This window comes from Ochotona curzoniae, unplaced genomic scaffold (genome assembly GCF_017591425.1).
Source record: "Ochotona curzoniae isolate NIBS_2020 unplaced genomic scaffold, NIBS_Ocur_1.0 scaffold_3835, whole genome shotgun sequence".
Classification (NCBI taxonomy): Eukaryota; Metazoa; Chordata; class Mammalia; order Lagomorpha; family Ochotonidae; genus Ochotona; species Ochotona curzoniae.
In genome coordinates, this window is record NW_024467114.1 from 16,558,765 (window position 1) to 16,581,826 (window position 23,062).

The 23,062-nt window shown below is 40.5% G+C and overlaps 1 pseudogene; it reads right to left on the reverse strand.

Moving 5' to 3' along the window:
• Positions 1-440: 440 nt before the first annotated feature.
• Positions 441-23,062, reverse strand: part of LOC121145597 — a 28,170-nt pseudogene continuing 5,548 nt past the window's right edge.

A 23,062-nucleotide genomic window follows, 5' to 3' on the forward strand; every position in this document is an offset into this window, starting at 1 on the left:
TAACAAAAGGAGAACAGAGATTGCCCTCTGCCCAATTCCAGCAATAGGTCTGCCTGTGGACAAGGCCAGCTACATAATTAGTGCAAAATAAAACATGTGGGGGCCCTTGTTTGACTATGATTATGGATTTTGAGGAAACTCAGCCCAGCGCAGGGGGATTCTTCTCAGCATAGGGTCCTATGAAAAGGCCAACATTGTGAGCCCCTGAGGTTGCCCTTTTGCCATCGATGCCTCCAATGGTGGTCAGGAAGGATGTTTCAATTCTTAGCACATGCAGTGCCTTCGCAAACTAGGCTATCATGGAACACATGCCTTTTTTTAAAAAAAGATTTTTATTGCAAGGGCATATTTGCATGTGATCATCAGTCATTTTAATGACAGGTCCTTTTCTTTCTTCTGCTTTTTATGTGTCTGTGAAAGTGACTGGTATTTAATATATTTTAGGGAACAAACATTCTCACCATTGCTATGTGAAAACAATTTGCATATTTTAACTTGACATTGCTCTGGCATTTGGACTTAATTATGCCCTGCTCCACAGGTTTTGGGTGCCTCTGCACCGTCAACTTCCACTGCTCCTGAGGCCAACTGTTGGATATGTTTTCCTCTGTGGGAAGGCCAGGCAACTGCATGGACTTGATTCTTATTAAATGTTTAACCACTTTCAGTTTCGCATTCACATGGAACTTGTGAACATGAGGTGTATGTGCTTTTATAACCCAGACATCTTTATTGCATCTTTTTTTCCCCAATATGGATGTCTTCATGTACTTTTTATCCTGTTAACAATATGAAGTTTATAAAGGTGTTGTGCATCCCCACCCTATTTTTCATGATCTACAGGTGAAGGCTGAAATGCTTGGTCTGGAATCCTCAACTTAGTAAATGTGTGGCGAATCCAGTTTATGCAAACAAGAGACTCCACACTGAGTCATAGTCTGTAGTTCTGGATGCTTCTGAATGACCAAGTGCAGAACCCTACCATGCCGCAAGACCTGTTCTGTTTAGGGGCATTCACCAGCACCCAGAAAACCCTTTCTCCTTCCTTTGTGGGCTTCTTATCATTATCTGCAAAGTCCTGTCCTCAATGTGCTTTTCTCCTTTGATGCAATACTCTAAAAATAATAGAAACAATTCATTTACTTTCAGGGCTGAAAATTTAGTGGGCAGAAAATTGCCCTGGTTTATATATCTAATGAATTCCTGAAGATTCAAGTCCACAGTGATGATTGTTATTTCTATTTGATATTTGATCTATTTCTATTTGATATTATATCCTCCCAGGAGTGTTTGTTAAGTTTTCAAAGGCTTTCCCACAGGTGGCTATAGAGCACCCTCAAGATTTTGCTAAATGTGGACACACACACAATCACTGCTTTCCAATTTGGGCACGGGGCAAATCAAATTGACAAATACTTATTTTGTTTTCTTTTGTTTGTAAATTATCTAAGCAGATGTTAGGCAATTTTCATATTTAATATGGATATTTAGGTGTTCTCTAGTGAACTTAGTTTGAGTGCTTCTCCCAGCAGGGTATGAAACAATACACATTAAATACTCATATTATCTAACCAAAAATATGATAAATTCTGAAGTCTTGTCCATACTGGATGTGGTTCAGGAATTGTGATCTTATATTAATATTTATTTTGTGAAGCAATTTAAAGCAGTCAATAGCCCATTGTCATTTGATTTGTACAGAACCTCTCTTGAAATGTACCTAAATGGATATTTAAACCACCTCTTTCTTTTCAAATGAAGGCCAAAAACCAAAATTAAATGCTTTATACGTATTTCCATTTCTTTGGGAATATTTGGTGACTTTATGTAAGGGATTTTAATATGTAAGTATTAAATCTTTAACAATCAATTCCTCATTAACTTGTGAGAGATTTATGAAGTCAGTGTTCCTATAAAATGCTACAATAAGAATATTTTTATAGATATGACATTATCACAATCAGTATATTCTTCTAACTTCACAAGAAACACGCAAAATGCAACCCTCAAATAGATTTAATCTGTATTTTGAATATATATTGAATCATTTAGGAATCAGGGAGATGTTTTATTTTTCAATGGGAATCATCTACAAGTCCCTGACAGTCACATATAATCGTGTGGTTAGTAATCAGACATTTACCATGCTTGTAAAGTGTGCAAACAGATATATTCCTACAAAGTGACTTTGATGTGGCCTGTTATCCCTATTTAACAGATGAACAAACTGAGTCCTAGGAAGAAAGAAAATGTCCTACAAAATCTTTGAGGAGTTTCTGTTTGTTGTGTACTGGTCATTTCTTCCTCTTTATTTTCCTACTTCTTGTTCTTGTCTTATTCTTCTTTTAGTCCCCCTCATCACCATTTATTAGTTGTTCAGGATCATTTATTCATTATTCACTGTTTTTTGATTTAGACTTTCCATTGTCTTTGTTGCCACTTTATTGTGTGTCTCTGTTTCCAGATATCTTTAAAATATGTAAAATTAATGGTTATCTTCTTGGAGACAGAATTAAAGACACAGAGAACTATGTGAACATAAGATGGATTTTACTGGCCAGGTTAAGGAACCTGTTACTTGTTAAAGTCATTCAATTGTAGTGGCCGTGGCCATGATAATAAACATGACAAAAACTAAGAGATTTAAACAGCATTCTGCAGCTATGTTTTCCAGAAATCTTAATTTACAGAGAATCACTATTTACAAAATCTAATAGGGGTTGGTGCTGAACAGGTAGAAAATGATGCAAGTATCAACTGAACTGTACAGACTTCAAATAATGTGGTGTTTCTTACAATCTAGTGAGATAAACTACAGCTGTATCTTCCCTTCAAAGAGACAGAGGCATGGAGACGTTTAGTAGCATGTCTATTACAGAAATGAAGTCAGCAGTAGAGCCAGAATTCAACGTTAGGGCATCTGAGGATCCCATATCTGATATCGCCCATTTCACCACTTAGAGGGTGAATTGAGTCACCAGTGAAATTCTGGGGGAGGGGACCCTAAAATAATTTCTTCTGACTATGCTACATCTTATCTTGCTACGCTGTGGGTGACAGAGCCTGTCCTTATTATCTTATGCCCAACCATGAGCCCTTGTGTAGGAGAAGTGAGAAAAGTGAAGTCTGTGGTGTGATTTTGATTGTCATGTGGGAAGAGGATGTAAATGGCTCCCTCATGGACAGGGATCTTAGTGTGCAGGCCTTTAAAGATGGATCCAGGGCACGGCACTCTCTTCTCATCCTGACAGCTGAGAGCGCACCTCCTACTTCCTTGGCCACAAGCACACATTTTTAATAAGACGTCGGTCGAGCAGCAGAATATTGGATTTGAGATTCAGTTGCATTCTGCTTCCCATAAGCTCTTTCTTTGGGTTCACAAAGTAGCTTTCTTGAGAGGAACTATCCAAATGTTATATAGAAATGCTGATAGCCATATGATTTTCATCTCAGGATGCAAAATGGGGTGATACTGATTCTAAAGCACAGGTCATATGGACTCCAAGTCTTTGTCCCTCTGATCAAGAGAAGGCTCTTCCTTGGAACATACCGAACAAAGACATTCTCATTGGAAGGATCAGCAGTAACTAATTACCCTTTGCAAAGGTAGAAACTGGAAAATCTGGTCATTTTCCTCAAGGCAGATTCCTTCTCTAGTGCTGCTGCCCTGGCATGATATTGTCATCAACGCAAGCATCAGTTATTCCAGGGCAAAGTCAAAACCCCAGGCATAACCTTTGAGTCAAGGATATGGAGGCAAGTGCCTCCCTTCTCAAGCCTGCTCACATTGGAGGTGACTTCAAATCAAACCAGGCTCAAATTCCAAGATAGATTTTTATCAGTTTGTGCTCATGTACAAGGTGCCTCAGATGCCTCTGCTAGGATGCACCATGATTTCCAGACATTGGCTCAGGAACTGTGGAATTGGTGTTGCCATAAATGACTCTACTTATCCTCAGCACAAGTTCTGACAATGATCCTGAATCCAGCTCTCCTGGAAGCTTCTCATATGTTTTGTTGGATCAATCCAAGGAAACACCAGCTAGCAGATTCCCTCTAATAACCTAGCTTTGATTCGTTGTTTTCTTAATATTCCTTTATATGAATCTCTTGATACAAATCAATGTGAAGAAAGGGTAACATTGCCCAGTGTGTTCACCTATGGAAACTGTCTCAGCAGGATCTCATGCGAAGAAGACCACTGTGTGATGGTCTCTTATCAAACATTTAAAATAAATACATGGAATGGTGCAGGAGAGCAGAGAAATCTTCCATCTCTTTAGAATGTGTGAGGAAGACGTTAAGTATAACCTATCAAGAACATATCAGGTAACTTACAGAAAACGGATTCAAGTCAGCATTAGACAATAGCAAAACTATAAAGACATACAGTGGGATCCAAGAGTGATCCTGATAACCTCTTAACAGGAGGTCATATGCACAGTGCAGAGGGGGAGCCCAGAGTGGAGCAGGTGGACAATAGGAGGCTTGTATCCCAGCCTTGGAGACTCCGGATCCTCACCAACCACTATCAGTAAGGGCACCAAGGGCTATATCCCAACTGCCAAGGAGACCATGGGGAATTGGACTGCCCTTGTAGGGCAAGAACTCTGAGGTCATCCACTCCCTTCCGGATCTCCCACATGGGATGGAAGATGCTCAGATCCTTCCTCACAGGATCTAATGTCATCAGAACAATAGCAGGGAGCCCTGAGCGGACCTCAGAAACATAAGAACTGTAAACTCCCTTCGGGACTCGGGAGGAGAGTTTTCTCTGAACCTTACTTAGTTCCAACTTTGGATCCCTACCCTGTCTTGCAATGACCATCAGAGTCGCTCCAGAGTCCACCCACCCCCCCCCCAAAAATTGGATTAGGTAGACAGAGACCAATAAGGAAAGCTTAGAACCAGACAGGAAATGGTCAGCTTGGACTCGCATATACCTTACTAGGTAGAACACCAAGATTAGTTACTCCTCACTAAGGTATTGAAGATTTCTCTGCACACCCCTCCTAAAACTGTTCTGCACCTCAACTGTTGATATATGCCTCGTTAGAGTTACAAACCAGTTTGAATTATACTAAAATTCGCCAAGTTCAGTAAAAATTATGCTTCAATACTATAAACTGCTAAATATAAAAATGAAAATAGATACGTGACAGCTGAATAGTACTCTATAGCTATTTTAAGGTGTATAGCAGCTGGTTGTGTATAAACTAAAATTGAAATGTCAATGAAGTAGTCACAGGATGTGGTTAAGAACTTGCATTTTCTAAGATATTGGTCACTCAATCCCATGTCAACTAACTCCATAATGTTGTAAATTCTTGTTGATGCTGTGTTGTAGCTTCTGATTGGACGGGATGATATTCTGCCAGCTCTGCTTTCAGACCAGAAATGGTCTCCCCAAGAAACTGTTGAATGTATCTGGACAATAAAATGCTGGTCTCTATGCATGGTACATGGTTGCAATGAAGGAACCATGACTGGATTTGAACTGTAATACTGCAACAAGGTGGAGGAATCCACCTTGAGGGCAAGGTGTGGGGAGGGGGAATGTGTAATTAAAACAGCTAACCAGGTCTTACTTCACACTTCTGATCTCAAACCTGTGTCAAGAGGAAGCGAAAGTCATTTAAATCAAGTTTATCACTGAATATTTAATCTAGATACATTTCAATAAATAAAATTTTATAAAATTTTCCTACAGCACTGTTAAAAGGGACACATGGAAATACATTGCAGTATGATTGATTGAAGGTAAATGTTGGTGGAAAAGTTAAGAAAAAGTGAAAGTATTTTGTATTTATAGTACTTTTAATGAATTCTACTTAACAAATCAGTTCTTGTGGTTTAGGAAACATCACTGTGCACAGTAATAGCAGAAGCAACCATATTGCCAAACTCATTTTGGCTCTTATAATATTCCAGTTGATCTTTCAATTTTTCACTAAGATGAAAGAGCAATCTGTCATTACTAATATTCCATTTATAATATTCCAGTTGATTCTTTTAAGTTTTTCCTAAGTATCTGAGATGTGTTACTAGAATATTACAACCCAAATGAATACTGTTGTGTATGAGGTGATAAATCTGAAAATGCAAATCTTTTGTTCCTTTACTTAACAAAACAAAACACAATAAAGATGGCTTTCAACTGATCACTCTCTTCTTCCTCTTGGAAAAGCATGGGTTGGAATGCAAACAGCTGTCGTAGGCTCTGCTAGCCAAGGAAGGCTGAGCAGATAATCTTGCAACCTCTTGCAAGAGAGGCCTTGGGTTACATTTATAAGATGATTTCCTGATTAGTGACAAAAGCATGCATGGTGTGGAAGTGTTGTGGTTTATGAAACATACAGGCAAAGAGTCCAGGATTGGGAACCTTCCCAATGAAACAGAAGAGACACAGAACCATGGTTTGTAGGAGACTTAAAATTGGAAGGGGTCATGCCTTGTTTTAGGAGGAGCATGGAGAAGAGAATCGAGGAGCATCTGGATGTATCTGCTAGGAATCCAAGAAGAATTGACCTGTGGAGAGAAGAAAATATCAGCAAATTGTTGGAGCAAACCCTAGGAAGGGACTGGGAGAGACAAAGTTCAAAAGAAAGTAGGGAAGAGACTCCATCTCCCATGGATGAAGGCACAAATATATAGAAATAAACACCAAAGGAAAAGTTTGTAGGCAGGAAATTAAATATCCAGGAGCCTCAGTGGCTTTTGTTTTGTTTTGTGAAATGTGGGAAGCAAATCAAATCTTATGAATAAAAAAATAGTCAAGGCTTGACATATTCTGTTAGCAAAGAACAAATGAGTGCATTGCTGACCTTTCCTATCAAGGTAGCTGTAAGAATCCATCATTAGCCAAAAAACAAAGTAGGAAGACCTTTTCCAGCAGTTCTCCGAGGCACAGAAATTAGCATTAATCAGATCAGAATATATCATTAGGCTGCTGCAAAATAAACGATTTTTAAGGTTTATCCAGCAGATCCAAGGGTTGGTGGAATAGAGCAAGCTGATGACAGTATGGTTGAAATGATAAACCATGAAGTCCAGACAAACTAGGAAATAAGCTGAAATGAGGACTGAGAGCCTGTGTAAACAGAGATGAGGGAGGGAGTCAGGGTGTGTCTTGCAGACAGTGAATAGAGCACTGTGGTGAGGAGACCAGGTCGGAGAGGTCAGAGCTAGCGTGGAGAGGCCAAGAAGTGGCTGCAGAAGAAATTAAAGCAAAGAGAGTAGGAAAGAGGTGATACTGGAGGGAATCCAAGCTGGGAAAGAAAGGCCTCACCGAAATGGAAGTTGAAATCACCTGTGGTTTGCAAAGGAAAGGGTTCAAGAATGGCAGCTAATCCAAGTCTAGTCTTGCTCCAGAGGCCAAAGCTATAAACGCAGAGCTAACAGCTCGGAGTCATGCAGTCCAGAGAATAAGAACAGGCCAACCAACTGAAGCGATACTTCTGGGGATTATCATTAGATTTCTGATAAGTATAAAATCTACAACATGTGTACCATTGGGTAAGTTTTAAAATAATTTTCAGGAAAAAATACTCCTTTCAGGGCACTGTGAGTGAGCCATTGAGTTCCTGCTATTACTGTTATTTTCCTTATTATGACAGCATCAAGCAAGATCTCTGGGCTGTTGATTCTTTTTTTCAACCTTTTTCTTATTCCAGTAGAGGGCACTCAAAGCTCAAATAAATTCATACAATCTTTTTTTTTGGCAACAATTGTTTTATATAATTAAAACTCATTTTTAAATTCAGATCGAATAAGAATTAATTAGTAGCCATGTATGCAAATTTCACTAAAACAAGATGAGATCTTGCAAGTGACTAGCCCAGCCATGCTTCTGTCATCTTACTTCTACGCACTCTAAGTAGAAAGCACACTCTCATTTAGCAAGCAAGGTGAGCTTTCAAACACTGAAACTCTGTTACAGACAATGGATCATCAGGTTCCATTTTCATGCTCATTTGGATTTCCTTTAGAGAGGTTTTCAATAAACTGGAAATAATCATAGGCACTACAAAATAAGCATCCTTCAAGGGGAAAAAAAAAACAACAACAGTGGGATAGCCAACAGGAAAGAAATGATTTCAAGACTGGAGAAGCCACCCTCTGGCAAACACAATGCAGCACACAAATGAGGTACCAATGCTGAGGCTGCTGCCACGTGAAGAGCCCACAGGAAGTTCTTAGGAAAGATCCAAGGAGAGCTTGTATTTTACAGAGTTGTGAGCATGCAAGCATTGTTAGTACTTAAGGAAAGACGGTTTCCCAAGCACAAGATTAGCTTTGTGCGGCTTCGGTTGCCAACTTGGCGGGCTTTCAGTGGCAGAAGTGAACAGTGGTAACATTGCTGTCATCATCTCATCAAAGTTTCTCCTAGAGGAGGTAGGCCCTGGGGTCAAATGATTCTGCAGCTCTCAGCTTTGCCATGTCAGGGCTGCCATGATCCAAACGCAGCGGCTTTTCCAAATACAGAAGACGCTTTCGTTTGGCTTTACCTCTTATGTCAGAATAACGATTATTTTCAAAGAGCGAACGGGAAGGGCGCCCAGCAGCCTTCAATGATGGTGATCTATCATATGAATCAGCTTCTTAGGTAGAGTTCAGGCTGCTAAAGGGAGGGTAGGATTCTCTCCAAAAAAAGCCTTTTTGGCAGGATGGTGGCCCTGGCATTATAAAGAATATGTTATGACTTATTTATAACAGAATTTTTTTTAAAAGCACTTGTTGCAAGACTCGGAAACTTTACAATTTAAACAACTCCCACACCCAGGAGACCCACAGCCCTTCTCGCACTTATAAATAGAGCCCTGTCACCTCTGGAATGCCTTAGTGTTGGGATCCTCCAGTCACATCATAGGGGCACCAGCTTCCCCATACTCAAATGCAAAGTCTGAGATGCAAAATGCGATGTTTTAAGAAGCACTTACCCTTTTATCTAATAACATGGCAGTGCAAGATAAAGGATTTAGAATTTAAGACCATGAGCGTGTCCAAACATTAATAATGAAAATCAAACAACTTTAAGATTGCAGGTTAAACATAGAATATATATTTACAGCTTGGTGTAATTGTTCAGCATGTCTAATCTTGCCATATACCGTTGAAAGATCAGGCAGCAGTCACCTCATTGTTTATTCTCTTTCTCAGCCTCCTGACTGTGGTTTGATTTATGGTTGTAGGCAATAAATATAATGTTGGGTCTAGTTTCTAATCCTTTGGCTAAAAAATTCCCATTACCCTGGTTAGTGGAATGCATACTCACTTGCAAATGACCTTAAAGTTAAGAAGCAATTCCAAATATAAGAGTATGATGGAATGACAAGTAGGAAATGCTCTGATCAAGACGTGATTAAGAAGTCTATCATCCACAAGTTGGGCATGCCATCTTTTGTACCTTCCCTACCTCAACCCAATCATCTCCAGATTCTGTACCTTTGGGGATGACTTCTTGATCCTGTAGGATACATTCTGCAGCAAGCACCAAAATACCTAACTTTCAGTTAGCTGGCCTCATCAATAAAGGTGTGTTATTCTGTAACCTAACACGAAGTCTGTGTGCTGGATAATTGCAGAGAAGTTCATTCTTATCTCAGTGATGTAGGGTGTTTTGAAATCATCTTTGCATTTCTGTCTTCAAAGTCATCAGATGATCACTGTTGGCATCACATGTGCACACAGCAATGCTCAAAGCCAGGAAAATAGGTATTTTTCTTATTTTCATTTTCATAAAGAGCAAATAAAACTTTTCCAGAAATTCCAAATTACTCCTCATCAGTCAGTATTGTACAACATATCTACCCCCTTGGTGAATCATTGGTCTGGGAGCTGGAATTCTCAGTTAGCTTGGATCAATAAGCATTTTAGCACCAGGAGAGAGTTTTGCACTGTGCTGGGAAACATGGTGAGTGTGAGCACAATCATGATTAGGTGAGAAGATGATGGACGCTAGCCACTGCTAGGTAGGTGACTAAAAATGTCTACCCCTCTCAGTCTATATTTGTATGTTAACAAGTGTATTGCACTCACTCACTGATACCCTAAGTGACAAACGGTTTTAAACAATTGGAAATTATTATGTTGAACATGGTCTGACAAGTATCCATTTTGGAATATACCAGCAGTATTTTTTTTTTACAAAACTCCATCTAGGAGCACAGTGAAGGCTGCACATCTTAAATTCTGTTAGCAGAATCTTCTAAATCTGCTTTAATGTAGTTGAATCCTTTCCCCTATAACAAATGCTATTTCATGATATACATTATGGGGAAAGTTGCCCTATCATTACAGCTGGACACTGACAGTTGATAGTAAGGATGCAGAAAGAGCTTAACATTGGTTCTGATATCAGAATGATGAAATTATAAATTCCATATAATCGGGTTTGATTGTCCCTGTGAGTGGTTAGTATGCTTGAAAAAAGTCCCCCAAACAATCTCATCTTTCCTCTTCAAGGCACCTCTTCAATGCAAGAGGAGTCTGCCCATACCCTTCACGGCGCTGTCTCTTCCTTTCCCTTCATGTGGAATTTGCATGTGTGAAACCAAAATGATTTCTGACCAGGAAAGAAGTCATGCGGCCCGTATTCTTCATTCTTTAACTTCTGGCTTCTCTGTGATTGTCAAAAATGCCTCCTGGGAATGGAGAGAAAATCTTCTGGGCTGAGATAGAGTTCTTCCTTACTGTCCAGTTGAGCTAGGACAGAAATTTGTAGGTTTATGCGATTTTTCACAATTAAGAAAAAAAAAGCAGGGTTTGTATATTATAAGAGAACCTAGGTCCAAAATACCAGAAGGTGAATCAGGATGCTCTCAACAGTCTGAGGAACAGGGCAGGGGCGGATGTCAGTTGGGAAATGTATCTAAAAATTCATGGCCAGGACAGTGTGAGCAAGAGGAAGCATACCAGCATCAAGAGAATAGGGAGAAGGGGAGCTGTGCAACTCATGTGGGTCACTTAATTTGGCTTAATCAGCAGTTTGAGTAAAAATAGTCTTCCAAATTGTTTGCATCATCCAGTTATTAGGGTTTTGAGGATGGCAGTGATGAAAATAAGAAAACATTTTTAATTTAAAAAAAATTTGGAAGTGGTTGCTTTGGAATTCAAAACTATTTATTCTCAGAGTAATCTTGAGTTTCTGTCAACTTTCTTGTTATTATGTATTAATCTTATTTTATTCAAAATTCTTTCTAGTCTTAGGGTCATTGTTCCCATGCAATTAACTGCATCTTCAGGAAAAATGAGTTGAGATGGAATTTGTTGTGTCTGCCTCCCTGTTAATAACATAGATTCAGGTGTACCATTTTACAGAACATCTCAAAGAGATAGTCTGAAGAATGGCAACAGTTTGGTTTGGATTCTGATAAACATTTGGTTACATTGTGCAGAGCAATTGAAACTGTATTTTTGTTACATGTACCAGCATTGAAAAGTCAGATGGTTTCCAAGATATGTGTGTATGTTTCTATATCTGTCTCTATCGCAGTTGCAAAAACCTTTGACGTCAACTGATGCAACACTTGACTTGTCTTCTTGTAATCAGCTAGAGACTTAGGTCTCTTGGTTAACTACTTTCAGAGATGGCACAAGAACATTGTTTTCCTTTGTTCCTGAAGTTCCATTCCCCGCATGATAGCTATTGCCTCACAGTATCCAAAGGTGACCTTCCAAGCAACAACCATCCTCTGTTCAGTGCGGGAGAAAAGAAAATTACCGATACCATCTCCTCTTTAATAAAGAAACAATGGCCAGAGTTATGTGGGAACTTTTTACTCTAGATAACCGAAAATGTGTATCTTTTTTCTGCCTTTATAGGCAGCATGAACCAGGAGGAATAAGCCTGGGAATGAATTTACAATAAGTCAACAATGAATTCCCTACCCTGCTACCATAAAGGCCCAACACAGGGAAGCTATTCAAAACTAAAGGCAATGTCTTGTTTGTTTTATCTTGATCACTTCTACAGAGTTCTCTTATTTAACTGAAAGTTTGCCTTGTGTTTCCTAACATGCCTTAAAAACTAGAAGAAGACTAGTGCTTCCGTGATTGTTTAAGGAATAGTCTGAGGTCTGGCAAGCAGTAATATTTTTTAAAAAGTATTTTGAAAAATTAGTAATTTATTTATTTGCATTCTTATTTTTCTTTGTTTATGCCTGTTTTTCATAAAATGATGTCGAGACTTACAGATGTACATAAATTAATACAAAGTGGTATGAGTTAAAATTGGAGCAAAAAATGTATAGCAATAAAAATAAATTGGAATTAGAGTTTGACCAGGAATGCACTGCATGCTGACATAAATATATATTGCAGGTGAGCCCCAAATGTGGCTCTCTTTGTATGTCAAAAAGAGAAACCATGATGTTATTCGCACAGTTCATAGGGCATATTAGGGCACACTTAGTGGCTGACAAAGAATACAAAGGAGGGTTCTCCTTCCGTGTATCCCATCCGCTTGCTTAATTTCCCTTCCTCTTCTTTTTTTTGCCTCATGGTTATACCAAATGAAACTCTCTGAAGTCCCTTTTTGCTGCCATGGCAGTGAACTCTTCCAGGGTGCTCTATCAAAGTCTGAGGAGAAAGCAAGAATTCATCCATGGATGCTGTATTTCTGCTCCCCAATTTACGTTACCTTTTCTTAGTGTGTTTTCTGCATCTGGTGAGTCAGTTATTTTCTTCTTTTTCTTCCAGTAAGGGGAATTTTTATTATTATTAGATAGTAAATAAACAGTTTTCCTTTATTTATTTTCTTGCATTAAATAAGAATAGAGACATATATTTATTGAGAACTTATAAGGTGTTAAGTGCTGGCTTTACCTTCTCTTAGCTCATTAAATCTTCCTTCTGGCACGGAAGGAGTCACATTTTGCAGTTGAGTTAAATTATTTGCCCAAGATTAGAGCTAATCAATGACAGAGTTGGGATTTGAGCTTGGCTCTGACTCAGAAGTCCAGATCCCTCCCACTACACCACTTTAAAGGCGCTGCATTTATTAATAACACTGAAGTCTACTGTCAAAATTGGACATCTGAGGTTAGGTCATTGTCTCTTATTCTCTCTGCACCCCAGACAATTCCTTGGAAGGCTGTACTAGCAAGAGAGATTCCTGGATTTAGAATTTGAATGCTAGCTTAGGATTTCTTATTTTTTTTTTACTTGGATGGTTGCATGGCCATGCATAAATCACTGAAGGTTCCTCGCCTAGGTTACACACGTGTGAAGTGCACACAATGATTTTGAACCACTTACTTTGTGGTAATAATTCATGTGAGTGGAATTTGTGTCAAGCACATCCTAGATGCTATTTTTTTTTTCAAAGTGCTTTGGAAAAATTCTAAGCTTTAATCACATTCAATGCATGGTGCTTTTTAAAAATTATTTATTATTGTGACCTCAAGATGTTGCAATAAAGAAAATCCTGTTTCAATGGTTTTCAGGCCTGGGGCACTTGGTTAGAAAAAAACAACAAAATAAAAAAACAAAAAACAAAAAACAAACAAAAAAAACCCTGGCCATCTTGTTTCAGTGAGCATTAATCCCACAAAAACCTACAACATGTATTTTAAAATGTGTTGTGAGTATCTGCCTTCTTCTTCAAGGGAAGGGAGACTGCCTCCAATACTCAGAGCAGTGTTCCTAGCAGCCATCACCCGACTTTGTGTAGCACAATTGGAACACAGAACATTTTAAAGCTGGAACTATGTTCATGTTAATAGATGACTTGGCCTTCCACAGTAAATTTTTTCGTAGCAGATACCTGTATTAGCTGCTACTAGAGTAAATACCTAGGGAAGGACGGGCTGCTGAGGTCAGAGCAAAGGTAAACAAATGGTTCTTGACTCAAGTTCAGGAAAAGGAAGACAAGAGGATGTTTGTTTCTTGGCACATGGTATGAGTGTAACGTAGGAGCTGTGATTTTCAGGGCACAATTCACATGCCTCATACTCATTTCTTTAGCTCTTGCATCAGTGAGCAATGGCAAGTCAAGCTTCTGTGAAGTTTTTCCCTTCCACCCATTCTGAGGTTGGGTAAGTCTAAGAGAACTGCTTCACTCTGGCTGCTGCTCAGGCTCCTGCCTGCAAGCCCCCGCTACTCCTGTGAGGAAATGGCCAGCCTCCCGACCACCTCTCCTTTCGCACAGGCCTGCCCCACGCAGGACACTCTCTGATTTGCCTCTGCTCAGATAACTACTATTGGCTTTCCCAAATTTAGGAAGTTCGCCAGGTTTTGACACACAGAGTCTTTCAGACGAGCAAAGAGAATGAGAGAGAGAAGTGCAAACCACTATTAAAACAAGTTGTATTTACAAAGTATCACTAGAACAGGCCTGGATTAGATGAATTTAACAGCGAATAGGAAACTTCTGCCTAATGACAGAAAAGAAATATTAAAAATAATTTCTCATTCATAACAGAATAAATTTACAGTACCTATAAATGCTTTCAGAAAGTAGAGACTTTTTCATTCCCATTTTACAGATGAAGAAAAGGCATATCAATTCCAGGTTTATACCTCTATCTGGTAGCAGAGCCAGAATACAAAACTAAATTTGTTCAGGAACCAGACCCATTCGCTCAGTCAATGTGATGTACTAGTAGAGTTTACATTCAGGGTTATTGTTGTATATGCGTATGGCATGCACTTTGCTGAATACTCTACTAGATCGTGTCTCAATCTTACAATATACAGTCACTTAGGTATTTCTTCTCTGTTTACATACAAAGCAAAAGAATAACTTGATTCACTAATTCTTCAGTCATTCAAATATGAGCTGGTTTGTTTCCAGAATACCATTGGAATTGTTCTAATATTACCAGCAGTGCTCTACATGGGAAGCTGGGATGTATCTAAGTGCATTTTTGCTCTCTCTCACCTTTACTTGTCTTGTTACAGAGCTCTCCCTCCCAGTTTCTGCTCTGGACTCCCTGTCCTTGGCCTTCTGCTTGTCTACGGAGACTCCCTCTGAGTGATTGCACCCACTCTTGTTTTAACCAAGGGGATTTGTGATTCCTCAGTCTCTCTGGCTCCACTTTTTCTCTCACCCTCACACTCACACAGACATTTAATCTGTTCAGATCTCCTTTAAATATGCCAAATCCAAATGCACCTTTTCTCTCAAAAGTAGCTTTTGCTTCTAAATTTTAACCTTAATAGTTGTCATCCAATCACCCAAAAGTCAACCCTGGACCATTTTGTCTTTCCCACAACCAAATGCTGTCAGTAACCACATTGTAACTATTTGTCTTTTAAATAATTCTCTGGTCTAGCATCTCCATTCCTTTTAAAAAGCAATAGGAAAATGAAATATGACTTTGTGAGTTCTAGCCCAAGTTCGAGCACAATGAAAATCCTCAACAAATGTTAGCTATTATGTTATGAATATATATACAATAACAGCAACGACCACCAACAATAGCAACATATTGTGGCACCACAGACCATGACTGCTAAGTAATCATTTGTTGGGTCATTGGATTAAAGCTGCTATTGTTGCCTTCTTTCTTTCAGATTTTCCATATGTGCTGTAAGAGGCAGCTTCAACTTTACCTTCCACCCTTTCTTTTACCTTGTTGAACTTGTATTTCTAACTCAGAGAAAGCATTTGTATTGTTCTCTGTTCTGCTTTCTGTCTTTACATTTAATTTTCCTCTAAAATATTTCCAAGGATACCTTTTCAGTGAAGATCAGATGCTCTGGGCTGTGACATACTTCTGGGTTCCACATCACTGGTTTTTTGGTCTGTTTGTCTTTCACAACTTCAGGTCCTCATGTCGGATGACCTGAGGTTGCTTTTCCGTGTTCAAGATGGAGTATCTCATCTTCCTCACTGACCTGCTCACTGCCAGAGGCGCACTGGATGCTCTCGGCTGTAGTCTTCACAGATCAGTTTCCAACTTCTGATAGGAAAAGCTGAGCGTGTGGTTTGGATACATTTAGTTCTCTGTGTCTCTAACCCTGGCACCTGCCACAGTGTGGGGGGGTGCACAGTCCAAGAAACATCCAGTAAGACCTCCTTGCTGTTGAAGCCCTTTGCCTGGTGTGGCTGACAAGATTGGTAGGAGGATCTAAAGAAAGCTTCTGAAACAAAGGCAATAGTGCTGGGGTGGGGGAAACAAAAGAGAATTTATTTGGAAAATGTTCAAACCTTCGAGTAAATTTTTCTTTGTTTTGTGTGTGTCTTAATTTTATTATAGAAACATCCTTAAATGAACGGAAAGAGGCAACGCTGATCTGTGAGCAAGCACACTTTGCACCAGGAGGAAAACGAGGTGTGTGAGTGAAATCCTAGGACCCATCTCTCAACTCACCACATCCTGCTGTCTGAAGATACAGAGCCTATAAATCTCAACTCTCTCTTTCCCAGATTTCTGTGGAAATTTAAGGAAATATCAACTATTCAGTCACCTCAGAAACAATGTGTCTTACAAATACTCATCACCAACCTTCACTTTTAAATCCATAATTCTATCATAGTATCTGTCTACAAGCAATTTTTTTTTAAAAAACTATATGTGACTACACACCTTGTTCACTGCTTGAATCTCATTATCCTGGTGTTCTATTTGTAAAGCTGTCTTGATGTCTTTCACTGGTCTTATGTATACTCCTGTCATTTGAAATCAGCCTGACTTTGTGCCACACTCAATGTTAGCTTGTTGCCACTTTTTTTGCTCTTTTTTTTTTTTTTTTTTACAATTCAAAAACTCAACATGATGGGGTGATAGATGGTTTAATATATTAACATTTCCTGATACATGCTTTGTACTTTTCCATCCAAACACTCTTTCAGCTTCAGGAAGTTTTCTTAAAATTAGTGTGATTTCCTTTACGGTTCCTACTTTGGGTTTCCATTTAATGAACTCCATATCTTCCTTCTGTCAACATCCCTTGCAGTAACTTTCTTCAGCACTGAATCTTATTCCGTATCCATCCTCTCATGTATAACTGCTGGTATCGATTTTTTTTAACCCTGTAATTGCGATGTTACTCCCTTTCACTTCTTTTATGTCTCACTTAGCCCCTTTTTCCTCTTCGATTTTCTTCCATATCAAGCATGTGCTTTTCAGAGCACTTTTTCTTAGAAAATTTCATTATTATAGATTTATAAACTGCATTATTAATACATCATTTAATTTCAAAAAGAACATACGTACAGAAGCTGAAAAATGGAAACAGAGTATATGGTCCTGTCTGCTGGTTCACCTCCACAAGGTAAGGCCAAAGCTACAGACTACTCAAGGTGGGTCTTCCACATGGATGGCAGACTCCATGCACACGAGCCATCACTGCTGTCCCCTGGGATCTATGTTACCAGGAAAACGGAGTCAGGAACCTGAGTTAGGAGTCAGACTCAGGCACTCCAATATGGCATGCAATATGGGATTCTTAACTGCCAGCACGTAATTATAGCGATGACGCAGGTCGTCACGTGCACCTCTCTGCTTCAGCTGCATAGCTTATGTTGGCCTATGCTTCTTTCGCTTACATCTTTTTTTGGCTGCAGTGAGAGCTTTCATATTTGATTCTGGCAATTAGAGAATATGGGTTCTTTGGCTCTGTTTTCTGATTTCTGTAATCTGATAAAACTTCTGGAAGGAAGCTACTGAGTCACTACCCAGATCTGGCAAGCATTCTAAGGACCGCCGATCCTGTAATTTTTGGTACCATTGGTAAGCATGAAAATGTGCAGTTCCTGAGATCTGTGTTTGTAGAGGTACTTCCATTTTTAACCCTATGGGAGGCCATTACTAAAGGGATAGTTAACATTTCTGGGATTCAGTGTGTCAGCATATTTTCTGGAAATGGTTGTCCCAAGATTCATGCAAACCTATGAAATGAGCAGAAAATGGGGGAGAGAGGAGACCTAGCAATATTCCAGCCCCTTTGGAAAGTCTTCCTTACACAGTCAAGAGTGGGTATCTGCTCTTAGCTTCACATTTTAAAAATGGGGAGGATGAAGTTGTTTCTTTTGTTCTTTCTGGTGAAAAGTATCATTTGACTTTCTGAGTCATTGCACAGTTTTACTAGATAAGTTCCAGGAAATCAGAAAATGTCTCGAGAGGCTGTCCCTAAGGTTCTTGGTTGGACTATCCCTCGGCATTGGAGGTAACCAACAAGGGACAATGTAATATGTTATCATTTTGCAGCTGAGACATAGGTCTAAGGCAGGATGCATCTCTGTGCAAGGTACTTAGTGTAGCCTTTTTATCAGCTGATTTCCTCCTCACCATGTACAACAGAATTGCAGGCAGGTCCGAGGCCCTTCTTGACCCTGGTTGCCTTTCTATCCATCTTGTTACACCCTTGCAATGCCTTCTCCTTTGTTCCCACCATTCCATGTTCATCCCAAGTCCCTATTCCAAGTGAGGACCCTCTCAGCATGACTCAACTGCCTTTCCCAACCACAGTGTTCTCTGTCAAACACCCAGGAGAAGGGATGTGCCTGGTGAGCAATGTTTAACAACATGACAACAAACAATACACAGAATTCTAAATTGTCATTACCAATCATGACAACAGCAATAATCAATGTTTTCTTGTTCACAACTGGCCAGAGACAAGGCTTTCTGAGAGGGATGTGTCTCTGAGTGAGTACACGTGCTACAGTCACAGATTCCGACTGCCAGCAGGGTCTCTGTGAGTTCTGAGCCCTGGTGCAGCACACAGCTTTTCCCTACACTTTTCCACAGGAACCGGGACTGGGGCAGGGGTGTATGTGGGGTGGGGGGTGGCAGGGGAGGCTCAGCCTTTGGAAAGCTACCTTGCCTCCTGTCCACAGACTCTAAATGTAGCTCGGTGACAGTGGGAATCTGTGTTCCACCTCGATGTTCTCCTGAACACCTTTATTTAGAGAGCCACAAATGTTTTTGCAAGTCATTTATTCCATTGCCTGATGGATTGCACAGTCAAAAAAGATTTTCCTACCGTCTCCCTTAAAAGTTTCCCTTCTCCTTTCCAGTCTCAGACTGTACCTCCCTGTCTTGGTTGTGTGTCCTCCTGCCTTACGCTGGGTTGGCGGTTAGGAGGTCATGCTGAGAGAGCCCTGTTTCAGTTTCTTGTTTCCAGGTTGCCATGTCCAAGAATAACTTTCTGGATGTTAGGTACAAAGTGAATTTAGTTTGCATCTATTCACTTTTACAAAAAAAAAATCTGTACTTATTTCTTAATTTGTAAATTTTGAAACTGCTGAGGCAAAGTCCTAGCGAGATGCAGAATTTTGAGTGACAAAGGCAGGCACTACCTGACGCAGTGGTTGCGTACCAGTAGGTCATGGGTTGGTGCCTGTGCCCATGGGGATGGATTGGTGTGATGGCCAAAGGACCTGGCAGCCACCTGGGACTATGGATTGCCTTCCTTGCTTCTGGGATTTGGCCTGGCCCAGTGCCCTTGACAGTATTTGCAAAGTAAACCACAGAGGTCGCCAGCTGTGTCATTGCTTTTTCAAATAAAATAAATAAATGTTTAAAAAGAACGAAGAATGACATCGTTGGACCTGAGTAGACCAGGCAGGAAGGACTATTCCTTAGAGAACACCGATGAGAAAGTTGCAGCTCCATAGCTCATCCAGATTGGGCTGAAACAAGCGGAGCCCTCTCATCTCGCACCACTGCCTTACGCTCCAGAGTACAGCAAGTGAGAAATTGCAAACATCATGGAGGGTGAGGGTGAGGTTTGTTTCCTAAGATATAAAAACCTGAAATGCCATGGTAGAAATTTAATGTAAATCATAGGAAAAATCAAGTGAGTTACCTACCTTGGCCAAGTGTTTACATAGGTTGATTTATTTGGATGTTTCTTATCCTGTATAATTTAACATGGCAACAGTTATGACAAGAGCCATCTGAATGCTATTTTATTAATCAGGCACTTCTGAGCATTAGAAATCTCGATCTTCAGGGCTCTTCCAATATGTATTAGTACCTTAACCATTATGTTTAAAAGCTTTTCCATTGTGAAAACTGAGTACTGTACAAGCACATATATTGAGTTTCCTAAGCGAAACTGTCAGGCTAACAGGTGTTAACCACCTGACAGTCTCTAGAATATCAAGGACTTCTGAGTCTCTTCTATTTCTAGGGATTCCATTCAATTGTCCCTATGCCCCTACCCTTCTTCCTCCTGCTGCGCCTCTTCTAATTCCTGCCTTTTCACTCTAACAGGCTGTCAGTCACTCTTGGTGTTTACTCCAAAGTTGGGCCCTACCAGCTGATCTTTCCTGACACTTGTCCTCTGTGGACATTTTTTCTCCAGTGAAGTGTGCAGATTATCTCCAACTCCCAGATCTGGGTAAGCATGGAGGTGAGTGGAAACCACTGAGTATTCTCATTTCCACCCACTGTTATTCCAAAGGGGAAGGCTCTGCCAGAACCTAACTCTACAACTTAGCATGAAATTGCACGTGCTAAATTGTCCAAATATCTGGATTGAAATCCTAGCTCCATCACGCATTCAGTGTATATGTCCGAACAAATCATTTTTTTTTTAAATTTGAAGCATCTGTGGCTTTATCTATAGATGGCAATGGTAGCACACAATAGTTCAGAAGATTTCTCAGATGGCTAGAGAAAGTTATACGCATATATCAAGCAGTCTGTGCAATGCCTACTAGAGATGATAACCCACAATAACATCATCTCCCTGCACTTTCAACCTCTTGTACAAACAGCCCTGAGGGTTTAGCTTCCTGTTAATTATACCTGATACCAATGCCAGGCCTGTGAATGTAACATCAGAGACCTTTACATTTATTGCATGTAAGAAGCTCATCCCCATGGCCACGCCCCATACTGATTGTTCACAGTGGTTTGTTCATGGGACTGAATTGGAGGTGGAGCAGTCAGGGCTCAAACCGGTGTACATCTAGATTGCTGGTGTCACAGGCAGCGGCTCAGCAAAAAACACCATGTCTCCAACCTCCCACCAGCTCTCTTTAACTCACCCCAAACATACCTACGCTTCAGATCATCAGTGCCTCTGGGTTCTGACTTGTCTATAATGGTAAGGAACCCAGGGCAGTGGCACAGTGGGTTAAGTTACCCTCTACAACACGGGCATCCCATATGGACACAGTTCCTATTTTGGCTGCTCCACTTCTGATCCAGCTGATGCGTCTAGTAAAGCAGTGAAACATGCTAATTTGCTTTGGTCCTTGCACCCAGGTGGGAAACCTGGAAGCTTCAGGCTTATGGCTTGGGTCTGGCCCAACCCTGGCCATTGTTGCTACTTGGAGAGTAAATAAGTGGAGAAAAGGTCTCTCTCTCTCTCTCTCTCTTCTGCCTTTTAAATAAATAAAAATAAATCTTCTTTTAAAAAAGAGAGAGAATGGGAAGGGGAAGGTACTTGCTACAAAGTTGTTCAGTAATTCAGTTGTGGTGGTGAATTTAGCCACTGGGTGTGATGGGTCAACAGTGAGGAAATCTTGGTGAGAAGGGGTCTGCAAAGGAGTCTGTTCTAGCCTCCGAAATCAGCCCTCATCTGTTACGACTACAGGAAACTTGCTTCTCCACTCTCCTATCTTTAAGTTACCTTTGCTTATTTGCTCTCTTCTCTCAGAAGAGGAACATGCTGAGGTCTTTGTTTCCTTTCCTCAATCCTCATTCCCCATCTCTGTCCATGATGACATTTCTTCATCACATCTTTGAAAGAGGGACCTGGAAGGGCTAAGCCCCTTCTGTCCCGTCCTCTCCTTTTCCTGCCACAGTAGTTCCCCTCCACCTACAGCTCCTTCTCAGAGTTCTTCACAGGCTAATCTTCCTTCACCCATTCATTCTTGCTTGTGAGCATCCCCCGTGGCTTAAGTTTGTGTTCCCCTAATGTCTTGCTGTTTCAGAAAGGGAGCAGGTGCCTAGGACATAGATCTCAATACAATGACACCTGAGAATCAACAGACATCTAACTTTCACTCAGACAATAATAGGAACTTTTCCTAACCTATGGTGATTTGTGCTTTTTATTTATTTATTTGCAAGACAGAGAGAACTCAAATCCTCAAACACTATCAATTAATGGAGTCGAGCAGGAAGAAGACAGGAGCCGAGGGCTCAGTCTAGTTTTGCCATGTAGGTGGCAGAAACCCAACGACTTGAGCCGTCACTAAGGCTTTCCAGGGTCTGCAATGACAGAAAGCTGGAGTCAGGGCCTGGAACTGGGCCTTTGACTCTGGTATTTTGATGGGGCTTGCAGGCATCTTAACGGGAGCTTTAGCTACGGGGTTAAGTGTTTTAAAATTGGAATTCGGTACCAGAGAGAATGTGATGTACCTGTCGGCAGAGGAATCTTGAAAATGTATCTCTTAGCACAGGTTGATGATTCTTAAAATTCCTGACAGGTGTTGAGAGAATAACAGTTTCAGGTGGGTGGTGCAGAAAAAGGAAGGCATTGCTTGCAATGCTTTCAGAAAAAGCACCTGCTATGTGTGCGTCCCACTGCTCCTGCTCCTCCATGCCAAGGTGAACCTTCTTCAGTTCCAGTGAGAGATCAGAGGCTCACCCAGGGATTGCTGAAGTGGTGGTCCCATGCATTCCCCTGACTCATGCCCAAAAATGTACAAATTGGTCTATGGAAAGAAAGAAAGAAAGAAGAAAGGGATCTATATGCTTATGAAGAAATAAAATTTCCCCAATCATGAGCCAAAATGTGGGAATATCCCTTAGATTGAAAATGGTCTCTTTGTGAGATAGGGCAGCCTGGGGTTGTCTTGTGTTTGCCCCAGAGGACAGCCAAAAGGAGTGGACACCAGAGAATGCATATGTAGCAGACTTAACGAAACAAGAGTGGTCAGAAGCAGTAAGCCAACAACAGGCTTGGACTGGATTATAACTCCTATTGAACAAGAAGCCAACAGGAATAAGGCAGGCTCTGGCCCACCTCATGGTAGCTACAGGGAAAGGACACGGGCAAAAGTGTCAGTGAGGCATGCATGGGCTAACCTCAAGGGATGAGAATGGAGAGTTTCTAAGAGGTGAGAAAAACATTAAGAGAGGAGGGCAGTAGCGATGGGAGATGATGAAGAATAAAATACACGAACTGGTACAGAAAAAAAAGGACTTCCAAT